Source organism: Cuculus canorus, chromosome 23 (assembly GCF_017976375.1).
Source record: "Cuculus canorus isolate bCucCan1 chromosome 23, bCucCan1.pri, whole genome shotgun sequence".
In the NCBI taxonomy this organism is placed as follows: Eukaryota; Metazoa; Chordata; class Aves; order Cuculiformes; family Cuculidae; genus Cuculus; species Cuculus canorus.
In genome coordinates, this window is record NC_071423.1 from 3450792 (window position 1) to 3465893 (window position 15102).

Sequence of the window (15102 nt, forward strand, 5' to 3'; positions counted from 1 at the left end):
CTACAGGGAAGCACGGAAAGAAATCCCATCGCATGGAAAAGTCAAATGCAATCAGCTCATTGCACAAGGTGATGGGCTCAAGCAGATCACCCACACAATGACTGCTCGCAGGAGCTGTTATCCATCCAGGAGTGTCTCCATCCCTCCATCCACATAATGGAGCTCATTTTTTAGATTCCTAATCAAAGCCCCAAAGAACCACACATAACTATTTTGAACCAGCACCGAAGTCCCCAGCAAGCTGAGCCCTCCTGTGTCCAAGCACCCATCACTACTGTACCTGTGGCTCCACCCTTGAAAGGATCTCTGCTTATCTGATGGCTCTCTGAAGGCCACCTGAGAAAAGCACAGAGCTCTGTAGACCTTCCAGCCTGCTGAACAGGTCAAGACACAGTGCATGTCACCAGGGGAAGTGAGTGTTCTTTCCTCCGGTGGGAACTCATCCCACTTTATCAGGGACAGGAGGAGGAGAAAAGGTTTTAAGAAGGGAGATTGAGGTTGAGATCTTACGAGGAAATGTTTTCTAGGAAGGGTGGGGAGGCCCTGGCCCAGGTTGCCCAGAGCAGTGGTGGCTGCCCCATCCCTGGAGGGGTTCAAGACCAGGTTGGATGGAGCTTGGAGCAACTTGACCCAGCAGGAGGTGTCCCAGCCCACGGCAGGGGGTGGAACTGTCTTAGAGGTCCCTTCCAACCCAAACCATTCTATGATTCTGATCCCCTGCATGGGACGAGAACAGCGGGGAGATATACTCACCTCATCTCTGAGCCCCACAGTGTCCCCAAACCGAGCCCCACACCAGCAAGTGCCGGCAGCCGTGTCCCTGTTGCCTGCTGACTCTCAGGCACATCTCCTCGCTCCTCCTCTCAACACCTCCTAACAGCTCATGAATTTTCTAAACTAAACTCATTGTAACCAAACCATGAAATTGCAAATTTAACTCCGTCAACAAACAAAACCTTGGCAGGGAGCTGCCGCTGCCCGAGGCGGGGCTGCCGAGCTGCCTGGCCATCCAGCGAGTGGGGGGACCTTCTCCAAGGGACACCGCACCCCGCTCGGTCCCCCTTGGCACGGGGCGATGGCACATGGTTGTGAAGGATGCTGAAGCATCCTATGCGTCATCGTAGCCTGCAGAGCATCGTAGCCTCCATCCAGCGTTCTCGGCAGCACCAGCCATTCCCATCATGACCCCACTTCGTGACCATGGACCTAAGATGTAGAGCAAACCCTTGGCAGCCCCAAAACCCTGCGTGAAGCCCTCTCTGACCAGCTGCAAGGGCTCTGCCGCAGCCCCCAGGTCCAGCCAAGCCTGGCTCTCTCCTCCCCTTCATCCAGCAGCACTGTACACCATGTCCATGTCCAGGGTGGCAGGAGAGCCCTCATTAAGTTAATGGAGTGCTAATTTGCTGGCAGACTGAGGGGAGGGATCAGAGGCGCTGCCTCATTTGCTCGGTGGAATTAGGCCATTAAAAGGAAGAGTGGAGGGGTCTCCAGATGGGGTGGGTGTCAGAGGCTGCCAAGCTGCTTGAGGGGCGGAGAGGGGTCTCCCTGGGGACAGCTGGGGCTACACAAACCATTTTAACAGCGTTAAGCAGCCTTGAGTGGGAACGAACTGCGTCATTGGAACAAACTGCCTCATTGGAACAAACCGTCTCATTGATCCAGTGGGTCCTTTCCAACCTGGTGATGCTATGATTGCTGCCCACACCAAGAATGGCAAAGCATCACCAAATGCAACCCGCTGTCCTCACAGCCTTCAGGGCTCAGCTGTTGGAGCCCTACCAGTACAGTCACCCAAGACAACCCTTCCTTCCCTCAAACGCAACATCCAGCAAGCAAAACCACTTGCATCAGATGAGAAATGTGCAACAACGCCTGCGAACGTGTGGCATGTCCATACCACGCTCTTGCCAACACACAAATGCCACCTCCCTCCAAATAAACATATTGCCACAGGGTGTTTCTATGACAACAAGCATCTCTGATATAGCCAGCACCACGACACCAAGACTCCAGCACCGCTCTGCTGAAATGGGAAGAGATGGTCTTGCCAGCTCTCCTTGCTCTGCAGCTCCAGGCAGGACCCCCAGGGCAGAATTCAACCATCAAAAGGCATCAAAACCTGGGAAGGACACAGAATCCCTCCCAAGGATGCCACCTGTCCTGCAACACCGAGCTCCCAGCTTGCAGCTGACAGCCCTGCAAGCTCCCACCTCTGAGAGCAGCAGCGGCTGCCAGGGTCATCAGTCATGGAGCCACACTATAGGCAGCCTTAAATCCCAGACCTACCTTTCCATCGATCTCCTCAGCTCCGTGAAATTAAGAAAAACACAAGACAAACACAAGCAAACGTCCCCGAGCAGGCTGTCTAAGAGGCAACCGAACAGGACCAATTCCTCCGAGCAAGACTCGGGGAGTGGGCAGGCAGCACCTACCTGAAAAAAAACAAACCCCAATTCCAGACAGAACACCAATCTCTGCTTAAACATCGCCCCTGGACCCCCAGCTTGGGGGAACCACAGCCCCCAGCATCACCAGCATCCACGACCATCTTCAGCTGCTACGTCGGAGGCTGCGGCAGGCAGAGAGGAGAAGGGGCTGGCAAAGACCTACACCATTTCTACTCAGAGTAAATTTGTCCTCAAAGGTCACAAGAAACAACACAGAAGGCCTGAAAGATCTCCCTCCCCCATATAAAAAAGAAAAATCACTTCCCAGGGCAGACCCATACTTGAAAGATTAAATGTGCCCAGATAACACAACATTATTAACGTCTATTTTCAACAAGACTCTCCATTCCACCCATCCTTCTCTCTCTCCCTCCAGCTTTTTTAACCATCGCTTTAAAGTCTTTTCTGTTCAACCATGCATTGTGGAGAAAAAAAAAAAAACAACAAAAACAATGGGGAAAAAAAGGGAATTTAAAAGCTTTTAATCCAGTTCTCTGGTCTCTGACTCCCCTGAAGATCCCTGCACAGCAAATAAAGTGCTTAGCCGCCCTCCTTAAAAAGATTTAATCTACCATATTTCCAGAGCTTGTATGATTAAACCCTACCTCTAATTCTGTTTTCAGAGTCACAGCTGAGTCTCTGCTTAAAGGAAAGCGGCGCGGGCGCCTCTCCTCCCATCTCCCTCACGTGCAGGAGAGCGGAGCTGCATCCATGAGGATGTGGAGGAAGAGCTGGAGGTACTAAGAGAGCTCTGGGTGTCCCTGGTTCCTAGAGCTTCCTTACCAGAAAAGGAAATATCCATTTAAATGTAGCCTTCAAGCATAATTGAGGCTCCTCATAAGAAACTCTGAAGGAATAAAGAGGGGAGGTAGTGTGGGCATGCAGAGTATTTGCTGGACCAGCTTGCAAGCTTAGCAGCTCACACGCCCAACCATAACCAGCTCTATCACACCCACGGCAGCGGGGAGAGAGACAGCCTCAAATTAGCAAGGAGAGAAGACCGTCTCAGCTGGGAGAGCCTGCACCAGCCTGAAAACCTGGAATGAGAGTGTCCAAGCAAAAGGCTTAGGGGTCAGACCACTCATCGCCAGGATGAGATGCTCCCCATCGCAGCAGAGACGTCAATGCGAGTAAGTGCTGAGCCCCAAGGAAGACCCCGGTGAAGTCATTACACACTACTCCCTCATTTACCCTCAGCTACGCATTATCAACCATTCCTAAATACCAGGCAGTGTCCTACATGAAAGAGCAACATGGGAACAGATGGTCCCTTCCCACCCTGAGGACCCTCTTCCCAGGTCAGAAGGAGATGACTCATTAGCAATGGGACTGCAAAACAAACACTTCACTGTTGGAAACAAAACTGGTTTCACACAAACATGGGCCATGTCCTTACGTTACTCTGGTTTATGATATGCACGGAGTTCCTTAAGAACCCGCACTAGTAGGGTGATGAATTTATTGAAAGTCTGGGAGAAACTGACTTTCCAATGAGACATGGAATGACCTTCACCTGCTAAAAATGTGGAGGGAGCTCCAGCACAGCTCTTCAATGCAACTAGCAAGCGGCAAACATGTCCCAGCGTGAGATGGAGATAAATCTCCAAGGAGGGAGGCACTGCAACAGCCAAGGAGAAGACGACTAACATAAGTGTTGTAGCTCTCACCAGCATCAGGAGTTTGGGGGCTGGGATTGAAGGGAAAAACATCCTCTGACACTTCTGGCAGAGAATTTGTGACGAAATTCCATGGGCAAGCAATGCCAAAGCGAGTTGCAAACCTTCCCCATCCCCTTGTTCGACAGACACTTTTGTGCTGCCAAAACCTATTTATTTCTTGCGCATCTCTATGAGCCACTGCTCATGAATAGAAATGCTTTTATCAAAAACTGTTCATGTTTTCCACTGAAAATTCTAAAACAAGTATTTTCAGGGGGAGGCAGGTTGTCTTCTGCGAGAAAACCGCATACAATGCCCCTTTGGAATATTTTTGCTTCCAAATCCTAAAGAAAATGTATTTTAAGAATGTCAGCCTATGAGATGGGAACAAAAAGCCAATAGCAACGTCTCTGAGCTTGGTTTCAAATCGCTTTAGCACAGACATCCCTCTCGGACCAGGACCAGCCCCCTCTCCCAGGGTGTTGTGCCCACAGTGGGAGCCCCTCAAGCCACCCTGTGCCAGCGGCTGCAGAGCAATCCCTGCCCGGCCAAGAAATGCCATCAGGAGAACAAGCATGCCTGGGAGCACGCAAAGCCAGTCACCGAGGAGCGCTGGGTCATTTATCTTGATTTCTCTCAGCAGCGCCGGTGAAGGCTAGAAAACATTGGCTTCATTTTCTCATTTTGAATTTAGCGCGAGGCAAATGCGTGGAGCGCAGCTCGGTGTTCCCCCAGGGACCATCCTGCACCCCAGTCCCACCAAGCAGGGGACCCCCAACGCCGTTTCCCCAAGGACATCACTGCTATGAGTTTGTCAATGCAAATGACAGCACAAAAGGGGTTTAGGGGTGATTTTCACCCTAGCAGCGCCCGCCTTTGTAGTCAAGAAGAATAACCGTGTCCTGGGGTGCATCCAGCATGGCAGCACCAGCGATTGAGGGAGGAGATTGTCCTGCTCTGACCTGCACCGGTGCAGCCCTACCTTGAGGACTGGGTGCAGTTTTGGGCACCACAAGATAAAAAGGATCTAAAGCTGCTGGAGAGTGTCCAGATGAAGGCATGGAGTTAGTGAAGACTTTAGAGGAGGGGCGTGTGAGGAGCAGCTGAATTCACTTGGTCTGTTCATCCTAGAGAAGAGGAGACTGAGGGGAGACCTCAATGTGGTCTGCAGCTTCCTCACAAGGGGAGGAGGAGGAGCAGGCGCTGAGCTCTTCTCTGTGGACCCAAGGGAATGGCAGGAAGATGCCAGGGGAGGGTTGGGTTGGACATTAGGAGAAGGTTCTTCCCCCACAGGGTGGTGGAGCTCTGGAACAGCTCCCAGGGAAGCAGTCACAGCTCCAAGCCTGACACTATTCCAGAAGCCTTTGGCCAACGCCTCAGCCCCACGGTGGGAATGTCGGGGTGTCCTGGGCAGGGACAGGAGCTGGACTCTATAATCCCTGTGGGTCCCTTCCAACTCAAGACATTCTATGATTCTATTAATTACGAGGGCAAATTGTGGCATTTGTGTGGGTGTCTGAGGGGTGCTGTGCATGTATCGGTGTTGGATGGTTAATTAGTGCCATTTCCTCTTGGGTCTGAATGCAACACCAGAACTAGAGGCAAGCTCACCATCCTCTCCTGAAAGCCTTGATGTACACATCACTTCATTTTGGAAATCACTGCATCTCTTCTATTTGGATTGCTCTGAAAAAAAACCCCATAACAACAGCTCCCTAATGCCAATCAATTTATTGTCTCCTCACCCCTGGTAAACACATCCACGCAGAACAGAAAAAGCATCTCCCGTCCCTGCCACCAGAGATCCAAAGGGCAATGCTATGTCTGGATAAATGAACAGGTAGGTGTACTTTCATTAAAATCACCACATTTAAATTACTCACAGATGAGATTGAAGACATGAGGTTAAAAACTTAATTGACTAAATCAACTGAGACGCCGAGGGCTGATTGTATCATTTAAAATAAATGTAATATTGGCCATCAAAAACTGCACAATATATTATTAGATATCAAAAGCCATTATTCAAGAACCACAAACAATATCCTCCCAAAGACCCAGCAGATCCCAGAGCATCGCCCTCCCTGGTTTTCTTTGATTGTTTTTCTTCTTCCACAAACCAGGCTAGAAGAGAAAAGCAGACGTCTCCTTGTGATTCCCAGAAATCCCACATGGGAATAGAAATCTCCCAGGGTGCTTTCTCATCAGAGATCAGACTCCTGAGGGCAGTCAGCAGGTTTTAAGGCTCAAGGAGCCAGGGCACAGCCACCCTGCTTGACCTTGCATGAAATCTGGGCTCTACCCTCATCGTTCTGTATTGCATCGCTATGCACTTCACCCATAGGAAAATCATAACAGCAGCACTCAGAATGGTGGAAAGCCTTCTCCTCGTGCCATAAGTCATCCCCTTCAAACCTTTTGGGCTATTCAGGCTCTCTTCACTTCCAGCTTCAACCTTGAGCTTTGTTTCTGGAAGCCACCAGCAGCCCCAGTGCTGGACTGACGTCTGTCACCACCCTTGTGTCCACACCAAGGGATGGGACCTCAGTTGTCACCTCAGCATCGCACAGACAACATATTCGGGTACGTGGTGTTCACCTTCCACTTACTAAAACTCATCCCCATCATCAATTCAGAGGTATAAACATAACCTTCTGCCTTACCCCCTCACGCTGTGAATAAGGATTAGCTGAAAGCCTGAAAACCCTTCAGAGAACAAGCCTGTTCCATGGAAAGCCAGATCAGCTTGCAAATGATTTCCTAGCCTGGACTGGGAGCTCATTACAGCCTGGGAGTTATCAATTATGGATGGCTCCTGTGGCCCTCAAACCCAGGCTGCGATGCCACAAGGAGCTGCTTGCTCCACACCTGCAAACCTCATCCCCCTCACCTCCTCGTGTTCCCCATCCACGGGCAAAAGGAAGGACCCAATCCCAGCCAACAGCAGCATCACTAAACCCCGCACAAACGCGGGCAGGGGAAGGTGAGGGATAACCCCACAAGCCTCGATATAACATGAAGAACGTGCAAATCAGCCTCTGGGCTCTCAATTACACCGATTACATTATAATCACAAGCAGTGCCATCAAGGGTTTCTCAAAATCCACGTCTGGTCTTAAAGGATCCGTCAGGGAAAGGCTCCTCTACCGCAGGAAGAGCACATTAGTATGCATGCACCATGCACACGGAGGCTCCCGGCGCATGCAGCCCAGCTGGGAAACAGCCTGGCAAAAAGCAGGGCTCCCCATGCTGCTCGCTTCACCGGGGCTGCCAGGCGGCAGGGCCACCTCTCGCCTCCCTTCCCGCATCCCTCTGCCCACGGAGCCAGGGATAGCATTCAATTAGCCATTCCCATGGATCCAGGGTGGATGAGTTGCATCCATTGGGCTCTTGTCCAGAGATCCTGGGGTCCCAAGGGATCCCTCACGCATCCGGGTGCCCGCAATGCCTCACTCAGCTGCCAGAATGAGCTTTTCCCAAGCACAGAGGGAGGACGAGACTGAGCAGGGGGATTCGTCGTTGCAGGAAAGCTCCTTGCCACATGCGCTCCCCAAAAGCACCGTGTGTTAATCAAAGCAAGAACAATGGTTCCTCCTTTCCTGGATGCCCTACCAGCCTGGGCATCAGGGATGAGGGTCCTGACATGGTCCTGGAAGCTCTGGTGCAGCTGCAGCCCCTGAATGGCTCTCATGCAAACAGCAGAGCATCCGACCAGCTTTTAGGACACGAAGCACGTTGCCCACCCCACTGAGTGTGCCCCGCAGGGGGGCTGCATTACAAAGCCATTTACTGAAAATAAAAAGCCAAAAGACCCAACCAAATGCACCGTAATTGCAGGGTTTTCTGGCATTTGGATTCCACATAGGAGTGCTGTGATAAACTAGGCTTTGGGAGCCCTGGCTAAAACCAGTCCTGTGCCTGAAACACCTCCCAAACACACACACAGAGCTTCCTCAATCCTCTCTGCTCCTCTCCTTCTCTGGAGGAGAGAGGCTGGTGACAACAGGCAGCATCCAACTGGGATGCTGCGCATCTGGTGGCTGCGGAGCTCAGCCCGCCGACCGCTCCTCTCCCCACGCTTGGGGGTGAAAGAGGCAGGAGGGTATCCTGCAGCACACAAGGCAAAGGTGCTGCCTCCCTGCCAGCTCTCCACCTGCCTCACAGGGGGTTTCAGCTGCCGAGTGCTTTACAAAGAGAAAGAGAGGTGTTAAGATTCCCAGCACGGCGCAGGAGGAGACATCCCGAGCATCCCACTGCAGAGTGAGCTAATCCTGCCAGGTTAATTCTCTTCCTCAGTTCATTCCAGCTTATTAAAGCCAGCAGGCACCCTGCAGTGGATTCATTACCTGTGTCACTTGAAGGCAAGGCTGGGCCTTAATGAGACAAGAAACGGGGGAGCGATGCTCCCACCACCCACCCCGGACAGCTGGGTCTGTTCTGGACGTGGGAAATCCGCAGTCCCATTCCGGTGGACAATGCTATAATAAACAAGAGGAATATACAGGACTTTTGAAAGGTCCCAAGCTTCATCCAGACATATTCTCACTCCTGTTTCCACATACACACCTGCTCTCACCAAACACCCCAGCCCAGCAGCACATGGTGCCCTGGCTTCAGAGCTCATCTTGCTTTTATTTGCTGGGAATTACTGGCAGAGGGCAAAAGGAGATGAATTTTCAGCTAGGTGAGTGAGCGCATTACCAGCCAGAGAGATGGCAGCTGCTGCAGTACATCTTCATCCCTTTAAATAGTTCCCAGCCTTCCCCCCGCAGAGCCAGGCTGGCTGTGTAAAAGAGATCTCTCCTAATTAATCTAGTCCTCTCCATTGCTGGCGAAACAGAGCCCGAGCCGGCAGATAAAATATTGCAGGAGCTAACAGAGGATGGCAGGCTTGGGTTAGCGAGGCAGAAATCAAGTGGTGGACTTCAGCTGAAGGGGCACAATTATTTTACCACCATGCTATGCCTCTATTCCCAGACCTGTCTGGCATCTTCCAGCTCCAGCCTGCCTTTTTCATCTGGGTTTTATCCCCTCCCCTCCCCGTTTTTCATTCCAATCCCTTTTTTCTCACCGGGTGGCTATTTAATTTGTTGTATTCCATGCTTTCCCTTTCATGAGCAAAAAAACTTGCATCTGGGTTTTCTCTCTCGCATTTCATTTCCAAAAATTTTGCTTTTTATGGGAAAAAAGAAAGAAAATAAGAAAGAATAGGAGAAAGAATGCTAAAGGAGCCAAGAGATAAAAGCAGCTTTTACATGCAGTCACGAGAGGAAGAATGCAAAGAGGAGCAGAGAGAACATTCACACCATGATTTTGGCAAAACGGGGTGAGACGAGTTGAGCAGCAGCTTCCAGGGGCTGCAGCAGAGCAAAAGAGCTCCTGAAAGCACAGCGCCATCCGAAAAATCTGGGAGAAAAACACTCTGGGGATGCTTGGGAATCACTCGCCTCCTGCACGAGGCTGGGCTGATGTTACCACCGTAGCCTGCTGCACGCTGCCTTCATCCCCACTCCTTTCCCCAGACATCATCTTCCGTAGCAGCTCCGCTCAATCTCCTCTCATCCACGCACTGTCTCTGTGAAGCCCCTTTTGCTCTCTGGAGCAGCATTTTGGGCTTCCCACACCCTCACCACAAAGCAGCTCAGCAAATTCTACCCCCATCCTCAACACTTCACCTATTTAAGCCAAAGCAGGACCGCTCAAAGAGGAATATTACCTGCAAGAAACAGGATGCCTAAAAATCATCTTTCCTGATAATAAGAGAAATGGAGACAACAAACAGAGCACAGGAGGGATGCAATCGCTTATTTAAACCTGGGCTAGAATCTGGCTGCCAGATCTGGGCTTTGCTGATGAGAATATTTAAAAACCAGTGGGAAGGTCTGCAAGGCACAAAGGGAAAAATTCACCCCAGGACAAGTCCTGTGGCTCCTTAGGGAGAGGGGATCTCACTTCGTTTGGCTCTAGCAGAGGAAGGGGCACAAAGAACAACAGATGCAGGAAAAAAAACCCAACCACACACGACTTAATGCACCCAAAGCACCTGTAGCCATCCTCACCAGCACTGTTCGGCTTTCCCAGCCTCTGAAAGTTAAAGATGCCATCAGGAATCCAAATAGATGACAACCGGGTGTCAGCATCCTCCCACCTAGGAGGACCCGGGGGCTGCATGCCTGCCAGGATGCCCAAGGCAAACCTGCTCACTGTTGAACATTCTTTTATCCTTGCTGGTTGGCCTTTATCCGAGTGCCCTTTTACCCTCCCTCTTCCCACATCAGGCTTTAAAGAGCATCCCGCAGCTCCAGTGATAGCTCTCAATTACTGCAGGGGCAGGACATGTTTGCTTTCAATAAGTTTTCCTAAAGAGAGAGCAGCAGTGTTTAAAAAAGGATGGATATCACAGCTCTGCCAGGCTGGGAGAATCCAGAGGTGGCAGCTCCCATTGCCACATTAGGGCCTCAGCATAGCCTTTCCACTCCTGCACATCTCCTGGATGCCTTGGATAACTTTCCCTGCTCACTTTCTCCGCTTTCTAGCCTGGGGCTCCCTCTGCCTGTCACCACACTGTGCGTGATGTCCCCTGTCCCCAGGGCTGCAGTGTTGCGTTCTATTTGCTGTTGGCAAGAGCTGCTTTCAGCCACGCGCCATTCGCATCGTGACAGAAGGATGGACCTTCTGCAAAGCTGAGGTTTCTCTCCGCCTGCCCCTCGGCACCGGCTGGGAGGGCAGCAGGACACTGAAAGCTCTCATGCCCACGTAGGGGGAAATTTAGGGTTGCTGATGTGACTGGTGATCAGGCCATACCTCCAAGCATCACCAGTACCTCCCCCTGGATCTATCAGGTTCTATCTGGCAGTTTCCCTCTGGGAGTAATGTAATAGAATTATAGAATCATGGAGTGGTTTGGGTTGGAAGGGACCTCAAAGCCCATCCAGTTCCACCCCCTGTCATGGGCAGGGACACCTCCTACTGCATCAGGTGGCTTCAAACCTCATCCAACCTGGCCTTGAACCCCTCCAGGGATGGGGCAGCCACCACTGCTCTGGGCAACCTGGGCCAGGGCCTTTCCACCTTCATCATGAAGAATTTCTTCCTAATATCTCATCTAAATCTTCCCCCTTCCAATCTAAAGCCATTCCCCCTCGTCCTGTCACTCCAGGCCCTTGTACAAAGTCCCTTCCCAGCTCTTCTGTAGCCCCTTCAGGCACTGGAAGCTGTTCTAAGGTCTCCTCGGAGCCTTCTCTTCTCCAGGTTGAACAACCCCAAGTCTCTCAGCCTGTCCTCATAGCAGAGGTGCTCCAACCCTTGGATCTTCGTGGCCTCCTCTGGATTCATTCCAGTTCCATCGCTAGTGGCAGGAGTGGAGAGAGGACGTCAAACCACTGCCATGACCAATGAGCCCAACTAAGCATCTCCTTTTGCTCCACCATCACCTCTCACCCCATGAGCCACTGCACCATCACCGAGGCACTTCTGCTGTGGAGGAGGGCCTGTCCTGGTGAGCTCGTGGTTGCAGACCTCGAGGGTGAGCAGTTGCTTCTGCTGCCACTCGGAACTCCCAAATCCATCACCGGTACGCACAGCACGGTGACAGCCACATTATAAAGGGACTCGGGGAAGGTCTTCTGTCAGTCCACATCCAGCTGACCTCAGGTATCTTCTCCTGCCTTCACACAGCTTCTGCAGCCACCAGGAGCCACAGCTGAGCGCATCAGCAAGGTACTGGACACAGATCTGCTATTCCAGAGATTTTGGACTTTGCTGCCAGCTCAAGTTTTAAAAATACCGATGTTATACCGATTATACAGAAAACAATCTCTAGTAACTATCTGGGCTTGAGTACAAGCTAATTGCTACCACCAAGAGCTTCCAGCAGGAGATCAGGCCCTGCGCAGAGGACACACGCAGACATGTCAGCACTGCCGAGCGTGCGGAGATGACAGCATCCACGTTACCATGGCTCTGGAGATTTTACAGCCTTTCCCATCGCAATGGTGAAATTACAACCCCAAATCTTTCTGAGCTCAGATTGTGCTCTCCTGCTAAGCACGGAGTTTGCATCGTCAAGCTGGGATATGCTTCTTTTCCCAAGGACACCACATACATCCCAGCATTAGGGGCCAGGTGGGCTTCAAGTTGCAAAGATGAGAGCCCTGGCTCTGCAGGGCATACATTTCCCTGGCTGCACACTGCCAGACCCAGGCAGAGACGGGGAAACCTGGGAAACCTCATCCACTGCCCCAGGAAGGGCTGCTATAACCTCGGGTAGGAAAAAATACAGAGGACAACAGACCTGTGTCCTTAAGGGTGGGATGGCAGCAGCATTGCCAGTGAGCTCTGGCTCCAGAGTTATGTTCATGTGGGTCAGAGTGGGATGCAGTTGTACAGCTGCATGGCACAAAAGTGCCAAAACGTCTTTTGAAAAGCTTTGGCAGTGCTAGGGAAGCACTGCCACCCCACAACACCTCCCAGAAGCCCTACAGCAAGTGACAGGGAAGGCACATTTTGGCTTCATACAAGCCCTGTGCTTCCCAGATGCTCAACTCGGATGCACCTGGATCCTTCTGCCTCCAACCCCACATTCACACAGGAGAAAAACCATTTCCCAGACCCTCAGTCACTCTCGCAGCAGGAATGGATGAGCTCCACTGGGCAGCATCAGCCCCTCGTGCCTCAGCCCCATGTAGGCATGCGGGTGGAGAGAGCCCAAGTGCTGGGTGAAGCCGGGGGCGTTCGCCTGCCTGGCCCGCACGTGCAGCAGGAACAGCCATCTGCTCCCCGTCGGAGCGGGGCAGGAGCCAGCCCTGCCATCTGCAGCCCTCTTTAGCAATGCTCAGCTCCACGTCAGCCCTGCCTGCCTGCTTCCCAGCCCAAAACGAAGCTCCGTGTAGCAAGCAGAGCAGCCCAGGCAGCAAACTGAGCACGCTGCCGTGCCTCTCGCCTCTCTCCACCAGTGCGGCACTGGGCAGGGGAAGCGTTGGCAGAGCTGGCATTGAAGATGCTAAAGTTAGTTTGCAAATGATCCCTCCCTGGAAGCGTTCAAGGCCAGGTTGGATGGTGTTTTGCGCAATCTGATCCACTGGAAGTTCTCCCTGCCCATGGCAGGGGGGTTGGAACTGGATGAGCTTTAAGGTCCCTTCCAACCCAAACCATTCTATGATCCCCCCCATGCCCAGAAGGCTGCAGCATTACCTCCACCGCCACCACACCAGTAACTTCTTCTGCTCCACTCGCTGCCCTTTGGAAAGTGGTTTGGAGGATTTCATACCCTTCCACCGCATTTCAGGTCTTCTCCCTCCTCCTCCTCCTGCAAACCTGGGGCCTCCACGTGCCAGCAAATCCAGAAGCACCGTGTTTGAGGCTTCCCCCTCATCCTGTTCAGAGTTGGAGCCTCCCCAGCAATTCGGATACCCTCTCAGACCTCGGTGAGATAAAGATGGGATCGGAATGTTAAACTGCCTATCAGCTAGATCTGAAGCCCTCCGAAAAAGCGAGCATGATTAATTCACCCAGAGAATCACGGGCACAGAGCGCAGGGTGACAACTTATCCTTCACCATACATACAGGTTTATTAAAAATTTAAAATTGCTACATAGATCCAAAGGGTCGGGTTATTTATTTTTGCAAGGGCTGATCAATCACCCGTGTCCCCAAAGGATACCAGACCTTTACCTACTCATCTGATTATGCCTGCTGTACCCACGCTGCTCCAGCCCTAGTGCTTAATATTTTATCCACATGGCTCCTAAGCAAAGCCGGAGTGGAGTCTGATCTCCTGGCAGAGCAGAGACCTGCCTTTGTCCTTTTATCGGCTCCTACTCAAGGGTAGAGGTGGAAGGAACAGAATAACTTCTTCTTTGGTCCTCTGCCCCTCCTTTCAAAATAACAGATTTACTTTCAGCCATCACCACCCGAAAAATACCGGGAAGTGAGAATCATAGAATAGTTTGGGTTGGAAGGGACCTCAAAGCCCATCCAGTCCCACCCCCTGCCATGGGCAGGGACACCTCCCACTGGATCAGGGGCTCCAAGCCCCATCCAACCTGGCCTTGGGCACCTCCAGGGTTGGGGCAGTCACAGCTTCTCTGGGCAACCTGGGCCAGGGCCTCCCCACTCTCATCGTGATGAAATTCTTCCTTATATCTAATCTAAATCTGCCCCTCTCCAGTTTATACCCATTGCCCCTCGTCCTATCACTACAAGGCTGAAGAAGATGCTGAAAACGGGTGAAGAGGATGCTGGAAATGGCTGGACTCACCCTGCATCCACCCTGGATTTTGCAGAAGAGATGCGAGCAGCTACTCTGCTATGCAAACCCAAAGCATCTGTTGGGGAGCCATCAGCATTAAACACCTAAATACCCCACATCTCATGGCACACTCATACCGGACCCAGACCCCATCGCTATCCCAATGGATCCAAGCAGAGGATGAGTGTTGAGGAGCGGCGTATGCTGTACAGCTGGGAAAGTGCCGGTACTCCCAGCGGAGCGCTCCATGTAGGACAGAGTGGCTTTTAATCTAAAGGCCGTATTATTCCAGCACATCTCTTTTGTGCGCTGGGGCTAATTGAATGGTGATGGCAGTACTAAGCAGCCCTCGCAATCCGAGACTGGAGTCAGCCGAATCTCTGAAATCGTGTAATTTTTTGCATGACTGAATGTGCAGATGTAATAAAAAAAAAAGAAAGAAAGAAGGAAAGGAAAGGGGGGTGGGGGGGAGAGAGAAAGGGGGAGTGGAATCAGACCTTTAAATGACTCCACGATTGATGGTAAGTAGTGATTGGAGGGAGCTGAGTTACAAAGCGATGGGGAATCGTTCCCCCTCCAACCACTGAGGAACCAAACAGCATCCCCTGATCAAAGCTGTGCCCCCCTTGGAGCAGAGGTTCTCTGTTGGACGTGCTTTGCCAAGGAGCAATAGGCTCATTAGCAGACCCAGAGCTCATTAGGGAAATGAAGAGATGGCAATTACCCCTCCAACCATGCTATGCCAAG

The 15102-nt window shown here is 51.8% G+C and overlaps 1 protein-coding gene across 1 annotated transcript in view; it reads right to left on the minus strand.

Annotated features, from left to right (window-relative positions):
• Window positions 1–3205, minus strand: part of OPCML (opioid binding protein/cell adhesion molecule like) — a 381075-nt gene extending 377870 nt beyond the window's left edge. Inside the window, exon 1 of the mRNA XM_054086968.1 lies at window positions 3053–3205. The gene's annotated coding sequence lies outside the window, so the exon portion shown is untranslated. The remainder of the gene's footprint in view (window positions 1–3052) is intronic.
• Window positions 3206–15102: the final 11897 nt, after the last annotated feature.